General features: G+C 50.9%; 1 protein-coding gene across 1 annotated transcript in view; it reads right to left on the bottom strand.

Moving 5' to 3' along the window:
- Positions 1-17,321, bottom strand: part of LOC140402428 (calpain-2 catalytic subunit-like) — a 282,202-nt gene that overhangs the window by 209,799 nt on the left and 55,082 nt on the right. The gene's annotated exons all lie outside the window — the stretch shown is intronic.

The raw sequence follows: 17,321 nt of genomic DNA, 5'->3' as shown, positions 1-17,321 counted from the left end.
ATGGCCAATCCACCTAACCTGCACATCTTTGGACTGTGGGAGGAAACCGGAGCACCCGGAGGAAACCCACGCACACACGGGGAGGATGTGCAGACTCCGCACAGACAGTGACCCAAGCCGGAATCAAACCTGGGGCCCTGGAACTGTGAAGCAATTATGCTATCCACAATGCTACCGTGCTGCCCCTACGCACGCCATAAAAGCGGCGCCGCGTAAATGACATCACCTGCGCATGCGCGGTTGCCGTCCTCCCCGAGGCCGCCCCGCAAGAAGATGTTGGATGGATCTTGCGGGGCGGCGGAGGAAAGGAGGTCTTCCTTCGGAGAGGCCGGCCCGCCGATCGGTGGGCACCGATCGCGGGCCAGACCCATTTGAGGCCCCCCCCCGGTGCAGGAACCCCCCCCCAGAGGCCGCCACCCCCCAGCGTTCCCGCGCTGCTTCTGCCGGCAGCGACCAGGTGTGGACGGCGCCGATGGGAACCCGTCGTGTTGGGAAGGCCGCTCGGCCCATCCAAGCGGTCAGCCGTGATTCTCGCCGCGCCGGTTTTTGGGGGGGGGGGGGAGAATCGCGTGCGGGTGTCGGGGCGGCGTGGCGGGACACGCGCGGCGCCCCGGCGATTCTCCCACCCTGCGTGGGGGGGGAGAATTCCGCCCCTATATTTCTGTGACTCCCTCATCATTTTGCCAACTGCCCCACGGGATTGTTAAACTAATAACTAGAATGGGGCCTCATCTTGGCATCACACCCAAAATGCGGCACCTCCAATGCGGCACACCCTCAGTATCTACCCGGATGGTGGAGTCAGACTTGAATCATCTGATCCTTAACTGCGGCTTCTCATCTCTGACGCCGCATCAAATTTTGGGGCAGACCTTTGACCACTAAGGAGGAAGTTTGGGGGCGGGGAGGAGGGGGCTCTTTGGGTGGGATATTGTCCCCACTTCCTGCCACCATGGTGTGTTTACTGGCAGCGGGACCTTGCACACCCGTTGATGTCCATGACGTTTTGCGTGGCACATCCATCCCGCTACAGGAGGGGCCTGGGAGATTCCACCGGTGGAAACGGCAGGAATAAGGGCCGAAATTCTCCGACCCCCCGCCGTGTCGGAGAATCGCCGTGGGCTGGCGTGAATCCCGCCCCCGCCGGATGCCGAAGTCTCCAGCACCGGAGATTCGGCGAGGGCGGGAATCGTGCCGGTTGGCGGGCCGCCCCGCTCGATTCTCCGGCCCGGATGGGCCGAAGTCCCGCCGATAAATTGCCTGTCCCGCCGGCGTAAATTGAACCACCTACCTTACCAGCGGGACAAGGCGGCGCGGGCGGGCTCCGGGGTCCTGGGGGGGGGCGCGGGGCTATCTGGCCCCGGGGGGGTGCCCCCACGGTGGCCTGGCCCGCGATCGAGGCCCACCGATCCGCGGGCGGGCCTGTGCCGTGGGGGCACTCTTTCCCTTCTGCCTCCGCCACGGTCTCCACCATGGCGAAGGCGGAAGAGACTCCCTCCACTGCGCATGCGTGGGAAACTTTCAGCGGCTGCTGACGCTCCCGCGCATGTGCCGCCCCGACATGTCATTTCCGCGCCAGCTGGTGGGGCAACAAAGGCCTTTTCCGCCAGCTGGCGGGACGGAAATTCCTCCGGCGTCGGCCTAGCCCCTCAATGTTGGGGCTCGGCCCCCAAAGATGCGGAGCATTCCGCACCTTTGGGGCGGCGCGATGCCCGTCTGATTTGCGCCGTTTTGGGCGCCAGTCGGCGGACATCGCGCCGTTTCCGGAGAATTTCGCCCAAGGCTGGAATGTCCCACCCTATGTGTCTATGTATTTACCCACATCTTGCTGTAGCTGAGGGAATGGAGGCCCCAGGCTAATTCTCTGGAGGTCACAGATTCAAATCCCACCACGACAGCTGGTGGAATTTAAATAAATTAATAAAATCTAGGATTGAAAGCGGGTGTCAGTATTGGCGACCGTGACAGCTATCATCGATTGTCGTAAAAACCCATCTGGTTCGCTCGTGTTCTTCAGGAAAGGAAATCTGCTGTTCTTACCCGGTCTGGCCGACATGTGACTCCAGGCCCCACAGCAATGTGGTTGTCTCTTAACTGATCTCTGAAACGGCCAAACAAGCCACTCAGATCAAGGAGCAATTAGGGTTGGGTGATAAATGGTGGTGTTGTCCAGCGACGGCCACATCTCGGGCGGGATCTCCCCTAACCGGCGGGGCGGGCCGCACCGGCGCCGAGGAGTGGCGTGAACCACTCCGGCATCGGGCCGCCCGTAAGGTGGGGGCTAGGCCAGTGCCGGAGTGTTTGACGCCACGCCAGCCGGCGCCGAAGGGCCTCTGCCGGCTGACGCGAGTTGGCGCATGCGCGGGAGCGCCAGCATGTTCTGGCGTAATCCCAGCGCATGCGCAGGGGGGTTCTTCACCGCGCCGGTCATCGCGGAGCTTCACAGCGGCCGGCGCGGTGGGCCCCGATCGCGGGCCATGCCACCGTGGGGGCACCCCCCGGGGCCAGATCCCCCCGAGGACCCCGCAGGCTGCCTGGAGAGCCGGTACGGACCTGGTTTGATTTACGCCAGCGGGACCGGCCGAAAACGGGCGCCCACTCGTCCCATCGGGGAGCAGAGAATCGCTGGGGGAACGCTGTCAGTGGCTGCCGACCGGCGCGGCGCGATTTCCGCCCCCAAAACCCCTGCCAAAACCCTGACGCTGGAGATTTCGGCAGCCGGCGTCGGGGCGGGATTCACGCCGCCTCCTGGTGATTCTCCGACCCGGCGGGGTTTCGGAGAATCCCGTCCCTCATCTCTAAGGGTCGTGAGTCTTTGAAATTCTCTTCTTCAAAAGGAAGCGGAGGCAGAGTCACCGAATCGTTACAGCACAGAAGGAGGCCATTTGGCCCATCGTGTCGGCCCCGGCTCTCCAAATGAGCATCGTAGCTCAGTCCCATTCCCCTGCGTCCTGCCCCCCCCCCCCCCCCACCCGAACCTGCATCCAACAAATTCCAGACCCCAAACCACTCGCTGGGTGAAAACGTTTTCTCTCACATCACGTTGTTCTTTTACAAATCACTTTAAATCTGCGCCCCTCTCGTTCCCGATCCTGTTACGAGCAGAAACAGTTTCTACCCAGCTACTCTGTCCCGCCCCCTCATAATTTTGAACATCTCTCCCAAATCTCCTCTCGGTCTTCTTCTCTCCGAGGAGAACAGCCCCATCCTCTCCAATCTCACCTCATCACTGAAGTTTCTCATCCCTGGAACCGTCCTTGTAAACCTCTTCTGCTCTCTCTCCAATGTGTTCACATCCTTCCTATAGTGTGGCATCCAGAACTGTGCACAATAGTCCAGCTGAGGATTAACTAGTGTCTTGTATAAATCCAGCCTAACCTCCTCGCTCTTGTACTCTCTGCCCCTATTAATAAGGCCCAGAATATTATATTCATTGTTGACATCTCTCTCCACCTGACTTACAGCCTTTAATGACTTAATGCCTATGAATATTTTGTTGGCAGCACTAGATAGGTTCTTGATAAGCAAGGAATGGGGGTGGAGCAGGCTCGAGGGGCCAATTGGCTGAACCCGTGCTCCTATGTACCCCACGAAAGAATGATGGAGTTATCCTCCTCAGAAATCGCACTTGTAGAAACATCCGTCACAGCTGAATGCAAGTTGGAGCTCGTTCACAGAATGTGACAGAAACTATTTGGTGGAAAGGTTGGCGAGTGGCGGCTCACGTTCCGTGCTGGGAAGTGTGAAGTGATTCATGTTGGCAAGAAGAATACAGAGAGAAAATTTAAAATGCAGGGTACAACTCGAAAGGGGTCGCAGTAGTGGAGGGACCTGGGTGTAGAGACCCTTAAATCATTGAAGGTGGCAGGACTAATGGAGAGGGCGGTTAGTAAAGCATACAGCATCCTGGGCTTTATTATTAGGGACTTAGAGTAGAAGAGCAAGGAGGTTATGTTAAATCTGAATGAAACACTGTTTCAACCACAACTGGAGTATTACATCCAGCTCTGGGAACTGCACTTTCGGAAAGATGTGAAGGAATTAGAGCGAGTGCAGGAAGGATTCACGAGAACGGTTCCAGGGATAAGAGACCTCGCTGACGAGGATAGCTTGGGAACGTAGGGATTATTCTCCTCGGGGAAGAGAAGGTTGAGAGGGGATTTGATCGAGATGTTCAAAATCATGAGGGGCTCTGGACAGGGTCGACAGGGAGAAACTGTTCCCGTTAGTGAAAGCATTGGGAACACAAGAGACACCGATTTAAGGCATTTGGCAAAAGATTGCAATGGGGACACAAGGGGAGATGTTTCCACTCAACGAGTGGTGAGGATCTGGAATAGAACATACAGTGCAGAAGGAGGCCATTCGGCCCATCGAGTCTGCACCGACCCACTTAAGCCCTCACCTCCACCCTATCCCCGTAACCCAGTAACCCCACCTAACCTTTTTGGACACCAAGGGCAATTTAGCATGGCCAATCCACCTAACCTGCACGTCTTTGGACTGTGGGAGGAAACCGGAGCACCCGGAGGAAACCCACGCAGACACGGGGAGAACGTGCAAACTCTGCACAGACAGTGACCCAGCGGGGAATCGAACCTGGGACCCTGGCGCTGTGAAGCCACAGTGCTATCCACTTGTGCTACCATGCTGCCCACACTGCACTGCCTGAGAGTGTGGTTAGGATCTGGAATGTACTGCCTGAGAGTGTGGTGGAGGCAACTTCAATTGAAGCATTCAAGAGTCTTATTCCTTGAAAAGGAGGAATGTGCAAGGCTGTGGGGAGGAAGTGGGCGTGGAGATTTGTGGGGTAGGGGAGGACACAAAGTGAATTGCTCCTCCTGAGAGCCATGTGATAAATGTAGACATTGTTATGTATTGTATTTCCTATTTGCTGCACTAATGTTATTAAAAACCCTGGTTTAAAACACATGCAGACAGTGTGTCTACCAAAGCTGTAATTAAGAAGTCGTAAAAGGTAAGCATTCATTCCTTCCAACTACTTACTGGGTTACAGGTAAAGGGCTAATGGAATCGTGTTTTGTTTGTTCAGACTCCCTGGGGTGTGGATAATATATGAGGGATTGTATTTAGTCCTAGCTAAGCAGATCATGGAACTTAGTGGGATTCAGATGATATAATTAATAGACGGATCCAGGTCTGTCTGTAGTTTTGCAATCTATTATAGGATTTTAAGTTGAACAGTGATTCTGCCAAAGCTGTTAGGTTGAGCAGACGTGTACTGGATCGGCTCTTAATAGTAATAATAATAATAATCTTTATTGTCACAAGTAGGCTTACATTAACACTGCAATGAAGTTACTGTGAAAATCCCGTAGTCACCACACTTCTGCGCCTGTTCGGGTACACAGAGGGAGAATTCAGAATGTCCAATTCACCTAACATGCACGTCTCTTGGGACTTATGGGAGGAAACCGGAGCAGCCGGAGGAAACCCACGCAGACACGGGGAGAACGTGCAGAGTCCGCACAGACAGTGACCCAAGCCAGGAATCGAACCTGGGTCCCTGGCACTGTAAACAACAGTGCTAACCACTGTGCGACCATGCTGAAAGGATCTCTCTCTGAAGATCTGGACAGATAAGCAGGTAACCTGTTTTATTAATTTTATAAGTGGGGCAGCACAGTGGCGCAGTGGTTAGCACTGCTGCCTCACAGCGGCGAGGACCGGGTTTGATCCCGGCCCAGGGTCACTGTCCGTGTGGAGTTTGCACATTCTCCCCGTGTGTGCATGGGTCTCACCCCCACAATCCAAAAATGTACAGGGTAGGTGGATTGGGCACGTTAAATTGCTCCTTAATTGGGAAAAATTTGAATTTTTAAAAATAAATTTAGAGTACCCAATTATTTGTTTCCAATTAAAGTACCGTAAAGCAACAACGCTAACCACTGCCCACCCGAGCTGCCCTTTAAACTTTATTTAGAAGTGGCATTTGAACTGTATTGGTCTGTTTAATTGGAGTTAGTAGCAGGTATAGATAAGTTCAAGTTTTTCCTTTTGTTCAAGAATTGTTTAAGTGATAATTGCAAAACTATTTCTTTGATGTTAACGTGATTAAATCTGTGCTTAAATTAAAATTTGTTTAAATATAAAAGATGCCTATTGCTCAGAGTCATCACAGTTTAACAAATTGAAAATATTATTGGGGTTATCCACCGAGATCCTAACAAACGTTGGGGTCTGGGTCGGTATTCTAACAGCCAGCACAGGCAGCCTGGGCCGAATGGCCTCTTTCTGTGCTGTAACCGTTCCGTGATTCTGTAACAAATGTCAAGCTGGGAATGACATTGGGGAAATTATTCATGACTTGTGCAATCAGGCACGTTGGCAACACCCAAGCCCCAAATATCTCCGCATGCCAAACCATCACTGTGTTGGATCAGGCTCCGACTTGCGTTAGGTGTTGCGTAGAGACATGTCTGTCTCTCTCCTGTGGAATCTAACTGCATGCCCAAGATCCAGTTTCCCAAAGAGCAGGGAGCAGAGCAAGCCTGCGACAAACTCCTTGAGGGATCCCAACAATTGGCCAAGTCAAACGCTGAAGATCCAAGTGTCGCCTGTAGCTCAATCCGTTGCCCTCCCCCACCCATAACCCAGAAAGCAGGGGGGGGGCGGGGGGAGCAGGGGTTCAAAAAATCACCGGGACATTAAAAATAGATTTTTTTTGTCATTGTCTTTGAAGATTTCATGTCAAAACATTGAAATTTGGGGGGGAAAGTCTTGCTTGGCTGAAAGTCGAACATCATCCCATTGGGCAATGGGTCTTTGGACATTCTGGATTCGCCCTCAGTATATCCAAACTGGCGCCGTAGTGTGGCGACGAGGGGATTTTCTTTTTTTTTTAAATTGAGAGTATCCAATTCATTAGGGGCAGCACGGTAGCATTGTGGATAGCACAATTGCTTCACAGCTCCAGGGTCCCAGGTTCAATTCCGGCTTGGGTCACTGTCTGTGCGGAGTCTGTACATCCTCCCCGTGTGTGCGTGGGTTTCCTCCGGGTGCTCTGGTTTCCTCCCACAGTCCAAAGATGTGCAGGTTAGGTGGATTGGCCATGATAAATTGCCCTTTGTGTCCAAAATTGCCCTTAGTGTTGGGTGGGGTTACTGGGTTATGGGGATAGGGTGGAGGTGTTTGTCATGATATTCAAACACACACATCATGATAGACACACCAACAGACAAATCAGAGCACACAACACCACAACCAATCACACACAAAGACAGGAACCACATAAAAGCACGAACACGACACCTAGTGGACAGTAGGTCTGGGGACAAGGAGACGGACACGACCTGTTTCAACATCACAAACAGGGAATCCCCACGTGCAGAGTATCAAGACAAAACTGTACATAGAAAGTTTAAATAAAATAGCGTTGTACCATATACAACCGTGTTGGCTCATCTGTGTGTCAGAACGCCCAACACCACATGGTACAGGAGTGGATCGATACCTGCCGACTAACCTGCCATTCTGGACATGGACCTCACCGACAAACCGCAGCCGTTGCAAGTCGCGGGGAACCTAGGTACCAATTGGAAGCTCTTCAGGCAGCGATTTGACCTGTACATCTGAGCCAACGAGAAACAGAGTGCCTCGGATGAAACGAAGATTGCACTGCTCCTCTTCTACGCAGGGCAGCACGCCCTCGACGTCATCAACTCACTGGTGTTCGAAGAAGGGGAAAACCAATCCAAGTATGACACGGTCATCCTCAAACTGGACCAGCACTTTAATGTTGAAGTGAATGAAAGTTTTGAAAGATACCTCTTTCAGCAACGCCTGCAAGGTAAGGAGGAGCTTTTTCAACCCTTTTTGACGCACCTCCGAATTCTAGCGCAGTCCTGCGGTTACGGCAGCACCACAGAGTCCATGATCAGGGACCAGATTGTTTTTGGTGTTGCCTCCAGTGGCCTACGCCAGCAGCTTCTTAAAATAAAAAGCCTCACCTTAGCGTCTGCTGTGGAAGCCTGTGTCCTCCACGAAAATGCAACCTGCCGTTTTGCCCGATTTCAGGCGTCCGAGTTGGCACGGAGGGGGTCCCCAGCCGTCGAATCGGCAAGCCAGGCCGCCCACGACGCCGAACGCATCCAGGCCGTCGATTACTTCCCGACCCGCGGCCCCGACGACAGCGGCCGCTTCCCGCGCTTTTCGCGGTCTCCCGCGCTGGTGCACGCCAAAAATAACGGCCACATCGAGGGATGCACTGCGCAGGCGCGCCCACCACAAGATCGCACTGCGCATGCGCGGTGGCGCAACGAACGCCGTGACGTCATGACGTGCGGCAATTGTGGAGCTGTACACTTAAAAGGGCAATGTCCTGCTAAAAACCGACAGTGCCTCAGATGTGGCAAGATGGGCCACTATGCTGCCCACTGTCGTGCTGCTCAACCCATGGATCCTGCACATCCCCGACAATCTCGCAGACACGTCAGGACCATCCAGCCCACGCATCAAGACTTCCAGTTAAGTGATGCAGATGACCAGGATGCATTCCGCGTTTCCGTCATCGATGTCAACAAGGTCAATGCCATCAATCCAGCCGATGAGTGGTGTGCCACCCTGACAGTCAGCCAATCGCGCGTCACCTTCCGTCTGGACACCGGCGCATCCGCCAACCTGATTGCATATTCTGAATTCCAGGCCATGAAGGTCAAACGACCCATCACGCCATCCCGGCTCAAGATGGTTGATTATAACGGGAACATCATCCCGTCCATAGGATCTTGCCAGGAAACATTTGCTCGCCATGGCATTCCAAGGACTGTCATGTCAGACAATGGACCCTGCTTCGCCAGCCGTGAATGGTTGTCCTTTGCCGCAGCATATGGTTTCACTCATGTCACATACAGCCCTCTACATCCACAGCCGAACGGGAAGGCTGAAAAGGGCGTCCACATTGGCAAGCGGCTCCTGTGCAAGGCGGCTGCTGCCGGATCGGACTTTAACCTCGCCTTGCTGGCCTATCGATCGGCCCCGCTATCCACGGGTCTCTCGCCAGCACAGCTCCTAATGGGTCGCTCCCTCAGGACGACGGTACCATCCATCCTGGCACCAACAACGGACCATGAGACGGTTCTTCGGAACATGCAAATGCAGCGTGATCGCCAGAAAAGTCAGTACGACACACGAGCGACGGACCTGCCCCCCCTGTCCTCCGGAGACAAAGTACGCGTCCATCAACCATATGGTGGCTGGTCAGCACCGGCCAAAGTCCTCCGACGTGTGGCTCCCCGCTCGTTCCTGATTCGCATGCCGGATGGTTCAGTGCGTCGCCGCAATCGGCGCGCCCTTCGCCGACTTCCATGCTCGCAGCCACACAGTACGCACACGCCAGATCCTCAACAGGCTTCCGAGGATGACTTTGTGGAGCTGCCGCAGATCACGCCCTCTCCATCGCCACCCATGGCCATGCTTGCACATCAGCCGGTGGTTCTTGACCCACCCTTGAGGCGGTCAACCCGAACTCGTCGCAAGCCCATTAGACTGGACTTATAACACCGTTCATATGTCTAACAAGTTACACAATTCTGTATGATAACCTGTTGTTGTTTATCGTTCCAGATATCGTCTGACTGGACCACTGTTCAAGTTTTTTTTTCTCGTTCGCATTCATGTTCTGTTATGGTACAACCTTGTTCATGTGACGCACCCGACATCGCCCCATGTAAATAGTTACGTCATATGCACATGCTGTACACAACACACACACACTCTTAGATGCACTCACGACACGATTATATTTATTACCACGTAGGCACATATCTTTGTAAAAAGGGGGGATGTCATGATATTCAAACACACACATCATGATAGACACACCAACAGACAAATCAGAGCACACAACACCACAACCAATCACACACAAAGACAGGAACCACATAAAAGCACGAACACGACACCTAGTGGACAGTAGGTCTGGGGACAAGGAGACGGACACGACCTGTTTCAACATCACAAACAGGGAATCCCCATGTGCAGAGTATCAAGACAAAACTGTACATAGAAAGTTTAAATAAAATAGCGTTGTACCATATACAACCGTGTTGGCTCATCTGTGTGTCAGAACGCCCAACACCACAGTGTTGACCTTGGGTAAGGTGCTCTTTCCAAGAGCCGGTGCAGACTCGATGGGCCGAGTGACCTCCTTCTGCACTGTAAATTCTATGATAATTTTTTCCAATTAAGGGGCAATTTAGCGTGGCCAATTCACTTACCCTGCACATCTTTTTGGGTTGTGGGGATGAGACCCACGAAGACACGGGGAGAATGTGCAAACTCCACACGGGCAGTGACCCAGGGCCGGGATCGAACCCGGGTCCTCGGCACCATGAGGCGGCAGTGCTAACCACTGCGCCACGTGCTGCCCCTTGGGATTTTCATAGTAACTCCATTGCACTGTTAATGTAAGCCTACTTGTGACACCAGTAAAGATTTTTATTGGACTATTATTATTTTTGCTTTCCGATTAGCCGTGCGTCACAAGGGCAGATGTGTTGCCTGACTAATGGCTGAAGCGTGGGGGGGGGGGGGCTCAAAGCCCTGTGATGGCACCTCTAGGAATACCGTGGTCAGCACTGCTGCCTCACAGTGCCAGGGTCCCGGGTTCATTTCTGGCCTCGGGTGACTTTCTGTGTGGAGTTTGCACGTTCTCCCCGTCTCTACGTGGGTTTCCTCCGGATGCTCCGGTTTCCTCCCACAAGCTAAAGCTGTGCAGGTTGGATGGATTGGCCATGCTAAATTGTCCCTGAGTGTCCAGGGATGTGCACATTAGGGTGCGGGGTACAGGGGGATAGGGAGGGGTGGTTGGGTGAGTGGCTATAAGTAGAGTGCTCGTTTGAAGGGTCAGCACAGACCCAATGAGCTGAATGGCCTCATTCTGCAGTGCAGGGATTCTATGATTCTAGGCAGGCAGGAAGGTGATTTAAAGTGTGTCTTCTTCAATGCCAGGAGCATCCGGAATAAGGTGGGTGAACTTACGGCATGGGTTGGTACCTGGGACTTCGATGTTGTGGCCATTTCGGAGACATGGATAGAGCAGGGACAGGAATGGTTGTTGCAGGTGCCGGGGTTTAGATGTTTCAGTAAGCTCAGAGAAGGTGGTAAAAGAGGGGGAGGGGTGGCATTGTTAGTCAAGGACAGTATTACGGTGGCAGAAAGGACGTTTGATGAGGACTCGTCTACTGAGGTAGTATGGGCTGAGGTTAGAAACAGGAAAGGAGAGGTCACCCTGTTAGGGGTTTTCTATAGGCCTCCGAAAAGTTCCAGAGATGTAGAGGAAAGGATTGCAAAGATGATTCTGGATAGGAGCGAAAGCAACAGGGTAGTTGTTGTGGGGGATTTTAACTTTCCAAATATTGACTGGAAACGCTGTAGTTCGAGTACATTAGATGGGTCAGTTTTTGTCCAATGTGTGCAGGAGGGTTTCCTGACACAGTATGTAGATAGACCAACGAGAGGCGAGGCCATATTGGATTTGGTACTGGGTAATGAACCAGGACAGATGTTAGATTTGGAGGTAGGTGAGCACTTTGATGATAGTGACCACAATTCGATTACGTTTACTTTAGTGATGGAAAAGGATAGGTATATACCGCAGGGCAAGGGTTATATCTGGGGGAAAGGCAATTATGATGCGATGAGGCAAGACTTAGGATACATCGGATGGAGAGGAAAACTGCAGGGGATGGGCACAATGGAAATGTGGAGCTTGTTCAAGGAACAGCTACTGCGTGTCCTTGGTAAGTATGTACCTGTCAGGCAGGGAGGAAGTGGTCGAGTGAGGGAACCGTGGTTTACTAAAGCAGTCGAAACACTTGTCAAGACGAAGAAGGAGACTTATGTAAAGATGAGACATGAAGGTTCAGTTAGGGCGCTCGAGAGTTACAAGTTAGCTCGGAAGGACCTAAAGACAGAGCTAAGAAGAGCCAGGAGGGGACATGAGAAGTCTTTGGCAGGTAGGGTCAAGGATAACCCTAAAGCTTTCTATAGATATGTCAGGAATAAAAGAATGACGAGGGTAAGAGTAGGGCCAGTCAAGGACAGTAGTGGAAAGTTGTGCTTGGAGTCCGTTTTTCGTCAGTATTCACACAGGAAAAAGACAATGTTGTCGAGGAGAATACTGAGATTCAGGCTGCTAGACTAGAAGGGCTTGAGGTTCATAAGGAGGAGGTGTTAGCAATTCTGGAAAGTGTGAAAATAGATAAGTCACCTGGGCCGGATGGGATTTATCCTAGGATTCTCTGGGAAGCTAGGGAGGAGATTGCTGAGCCTTTGGCCTTGATCTTTAAGTCATCTTTGTCTACAGGAATAGTGCCAGAAGACTGGAGGATAGCAAATGTTGTCCCCTTGTTCAAGAAGGGGAGTACAGATAACCCCGGTAACTATAGACCAGTGAGCCTTACTTCTGTTGTGGGAAAAATCTTGGAAAGGTTTATTAGAGATAGGATGTATAATCATCTGGAAATGAATAATTTGATTAGAGATAGTCAACACGGTTTTGTGAAGGGTAGGTTGTGCCTCACAAACCTTATTGAGTTCTTTGAGAAGATGACCAAACAGGTGGATGAGGGTAAAGCAGTTGATGTGGTGTATATGGATTTCAGTAAAGCATTTGATAAGATTCCCCATGCCTGCAGCAGAACCTACCTCTGATATCCCTCCTATATCTTCCACCTTTCACCTTAAATTTATGTCCCCTTGTAATGGTTTGTTCCACCCGGGGAAAAAGTCGCTGACTGTCTACTCTATCTATTCCCCTGATCATCTTATTAACCTCTATCAAGTCGCCCCTCATCCTTCTCCGTTCTAATGAGAAAAGGCCTAGCACCCTCAACCTTTCCTCGTAAGACCTACTCTCCATTCCAGGCAACATCCTGGTAAATCTTCTTTGCACCTTTTCCAAAGCTTCCACATCCTTCCTAAAATGAGGTGACCAGAACTGTACACAGTACTCCAAATGTGCCCTTACCAAAGTTTTGTACAGCTGCATCATCACCTCACGGCTCTTAAATTCAATCCCTCTGTTAATGAACGCGAGCACACCATAGGCCTTCTTCACAGCTCTATCCACTTGAGTGGCAACTTTCAAAGATGTCTGAACATAGACCCCAAGATCTCTCTGCTCCTCCACATTGCCAAGAACTCTACCGTTAACCCTGTATTCCGCATTCATATTTGTCCTTCCAAAATGGACAACCTCAAACTTTTCAGGGTTAAACTCCATCTGCCACTTCTCAGCCCAGCTCTGCATCCTATCTATGTCTCTTTGCAGCCGACAACAGCCCTCCTTACTATCCACAACTCCACCAATCTTCGTATCGTCTGCAAATTTACTGACCCACCCTTCAACTCCCTCATCCAAGTCATTAATGAAAATCACAAACAGCAGAGGATCCAGAACTGATCCCTGCGGTATGCCACTGGTAACTGGGATCCAGGCTGAATATTTGCCATCCACCACCACTCTCTGACTTCTATCGGTTAGCCAGTTCGTTATCCAACTGGCCAAATTTCCCACTATCCCATGCCTCCTTACTTTCTGCAGAAGCCTACCATGGGGAACTTTATCAAATGCCTTACTAAAATCCATGTACACTACATCCACTGCTTTACCTTCATCCACATGCTTGGTCACCTCCTCAAAGAATTCAATAAGATTTGTAAGGCAAGACCTACCCCTCACAAATCCGTGCCGACTATCCCTAATCAAGCAGTGTCTTTCCAGATGCTCAGAAATCCTATCCTTCAGTACCCTTTCCATTACTTTGCCTACCACCGAAGTAAGACTAACTGGCCTGTAATTCCCAGGGTTATCCCTAGTCCCTTTTTTGAACAGGGGCACGACATTCGCCACTCTCCAATCCCCTGGTACCACCCCTGTTGACAGTGAGGACGAAAAGATCATTGCCAACGGCTCTGCAATTTCATCTCTTGCTTCCCATAGAATCCTTGGATATATCCCGTCAGGCCCGGGGGACTTGTCTATCCTCAAGTTTTTCAAAATGCCCAACACATCTTCCTTCCTAACAAGTATTTCCTCGAGCTTACCAATCTGTTTCACACTGTCCTCTCCAACAATATCGCCCCTCTCATTTGTAAATACAGAAGAAAAGTACTCGTTCAAGACCTCTCCTACCTCTTCAGACTCAATACACAATCTCCCGCTACTGTCCTTGATCGGACCTACCCTCGCTCTAGTCATTCTCATATTTCTCATATATGTGTAAAAGGCCTTGGGGTTTTCCTTGATCCTACCCGCCAAAGATTGTTCATGCCCTCTCTTAGCTCTCCTAATCCCTTTCTTCAGTTCCCTCCTGGCTATCTTGTATCCCTCCAATGCCCTGTCTGAACCTTGTTTCCTCAGCCTTACATAAGTCACCTTTTTCCTCTTAACAAGACATTCAACCTCTCTTGTCAACCATGGTTCCCTCACTCGACCAACTCTTCCCTGCCTGACAGGGACATACATATCAAGGACACGTAGCACCTGTTCCTTGAACAAGTTCCACATTTCACTTGTGTCCTTCCCTGCCAGCCTATGTTCCCAACTTATGCACTTCAATTCTTGTCTGACAACATCGTATTTACCCTTCCCCCAATTGTAAACCTTGCCCTGTTGCACGTACCTATCCCTCTCCATTACTAAAGTGAAAGTCACAGAATTGTGGTCACTATCTCCAAAATGCTCCCCCACTAACAAATCTATCACTTGCCCTGGCTCATTACCCAGTACTAAATCCAATATTGCCCCTCCTCTGGTCGGACAATCTACATACTGTGTTAGGAAAGCTTCCTGGACACACTGCACAAACACCACCCCATCCAAACTATTTGATCTAAAGAGTTTCCGCTCAATATTTGGGAAGTTAAAGTCGCCCATGACTCCTACCCTATGACTTCTGCACCTTTCCAAAATCTGTTTCCCAATCTGTTCCTCCACATCTCTGCTACTATTGGGGGGCCTATAGAAAACTCCTAACAAGGTGACTGCTCCTTTCCTGTTTCTGACTTCAACCCATACTACCTCATTAGGGTGATACTCCTCGAACTGCCTTTCTGCAGCTGTTATACTATCTCTAATTAATAATGCCACCCCCCCCACCTCTTTTACCACCCTCCCTAATCTTATTGAAACATCTATAACCAGGGACCTCCAACAACCATTTCTGCCCCTCTTCTATCCAAGTTTCTGTGATGGCCACCACATCGTAGTCCCAAGTACCGATCCATGCCTTAAGTTCACCCACCTTATTGCTGATGCTTCTTGCGTTGAAGTACACACACTTCAACCCATCTCCGTGCCTGCAAGTACTCTCCTTTGTCAGTGTTCCCTTCCCCGCTGCCTCACTACATGCTTTGGAGTCCTGAATATCGGCTACCTTAGTTGCTGGACTACAAATCCGGTTCCCATTCCCCTGCCAAATTAGTTTAAACCCTCCCGAAGAGTACTAGAAAACCTCCCTCCCAGGATATTGGTGCCCCTCTGGTTCAGGTGCAACCCGTCCTGCTTGTACAGGTCCCACCTTCCCCAGAATGCGCTCCAATTATCCAAATACCTGAAGCCCTCCCTCCTACACCATTCCTGCAGCCACGTGTTCAACTGCACTCTCTCCCTATTCCTAGCCTCGCTATCACGTGGCACCGGCAACAAACCAGAGATGACAACTCTGTCTGTCCTGGCTTTCAACTTCCAGCCTAACTCCCTAAACTTGTTTATTACCTCCACACCACTTTTCCTACCTATGTCATTGGTACCAATGTGCACCACGACTTCTGGCTGCTCACCCTCCCCCTTAAGGATCCTGAAGACACGATCCGAGACATCCCTGGCCCTGGCACCCGGGAGGCAACATACCTTCCGGGAGTCTCGCTCGCGACCACAGAATCTCCTATCTATTCCCCTAACCATTGAATCTCCAACAACTATTGCTTTTCTATTCTCCCCCCTTCCCTTCTGAGCCCCAGAGCCAGACTCAGTGCCAGAGACCTGGCCGCTAGTGCCTTCCCCCGGTAGGTCATCCCCCCCAACAGCATCCAAAACGGTATACTTGTTTTGAAGGGGAACGGCCACGAGGGATTCCTGCACTTTCTGCCTGTTTGTTTTTTTCCCCCTGACTGTAACCCAGCTATTCTTGTCCTGTACCTTGGGTGTGGTTACCTCCTTGTAACTCTTCTCAATCACCCCCTCTGCCTCCCGGATGATCCGAAGTTCATCCAGCTTCAGCTCCAGTTCCCTAACACGGTCTTTGAGGAGCTGAAGTTGGGTGCACTTCCCGCAGGTATAGTCAGTGGGGACACCGGTGGTATCCCTCACCACCCACATCCTACAGGAGGAGCATGTAACTGGCCTAGCCTCCATCCCCTCTTACCTGACAGAATATAGCTGCCCTGTGGACTAACTAGATCTCCGCCCTCCGACCCTGCTCCCAGTCAGCTACACTTTCTGTAAACCCCTGGCTCTCTTCGCACTCTTTGCGGAAATGTCGGAAACAAAATGAAAGGAGCACCTTACTCCCTCCTCACCTAACTCCCTCGGTCACCAAACTCTCACTATCGCACTCAAATGCACCAAATTCAGCACTCCCTCGGTCACCAAACTCTCACTATCGCACTCAAATGCACCAAATTCAGCACTCCCTCAGTCACCAAACTCTCACTATAGCACTCAATGCACCAAATTCAGCACTCAGTGCAAACAAAGTCTGCACTGTAGGGGATCACTTTTATACTGTGAATCTAGCCTCTGAAAACTGGCCTAATCCAATTAACTAATTAACAAGCTCCAGCTGCAAGTGCCTACAAGTAGAAGCCTGTTTAAAGCTTATTGAAAATTCACCTTCTTCTAAACCAAACAGCAACTTTTAAGTTAATTAACTAAATAAAAGAAAGACTAAACTTTAGATAAAAATGAAGTAATGTTCTATGATTAAACTGCAGTTGGCAACCCTAAGCATAATTGAAGTAGATTATCCTGGTTAGTTATTTCATTGCTGTTTGGGGGATCTCGCTGTGCACAAACTGGTAGCCCAATTTTATCAGTGGAACCTCAAACGGTGTTCCTTAGATTAAATGCCTTGGGGTTGGCTAAAGGTGTTGCCTAAACACAAACTGCTATTTCACAATAAGAGACACAAGTTCTGACAAAACCCCTGCAGGTCTGCCAGCATCCTGGAGGGAATAACAAGAGTTAGCGAGACCTTTCAGTCAGAATCTGTCTTTCTTGCATGGTCGAAGCATTGCCTCTTACAACAACAGAAATCAGGAGGCGTTTGGCAATACACCAATGTGCATCTAGCTGG

This window comes from Scyliorhinus torazame, chromosome 25 (assembly GCF_047496885.1).
Source record: "Scyliorhinus torazame isolate Kashiwa2021f chromosome 25, sScyTor2.1, whole genome shotgun sequence".
In the NCBI taxonomy this organism is placed as follows: Eukaryota; Metazoa; Chordata; class Chondrichthyes; order Carcharhiniformes; family Scyliorhinidae; genus Scyliorhinus; species Scyliorhinus torazame.
Note: the sequence above shows the minus strand (reverse complement) of the source record. Positions and strands in the feature narration are given on the sequence as shown.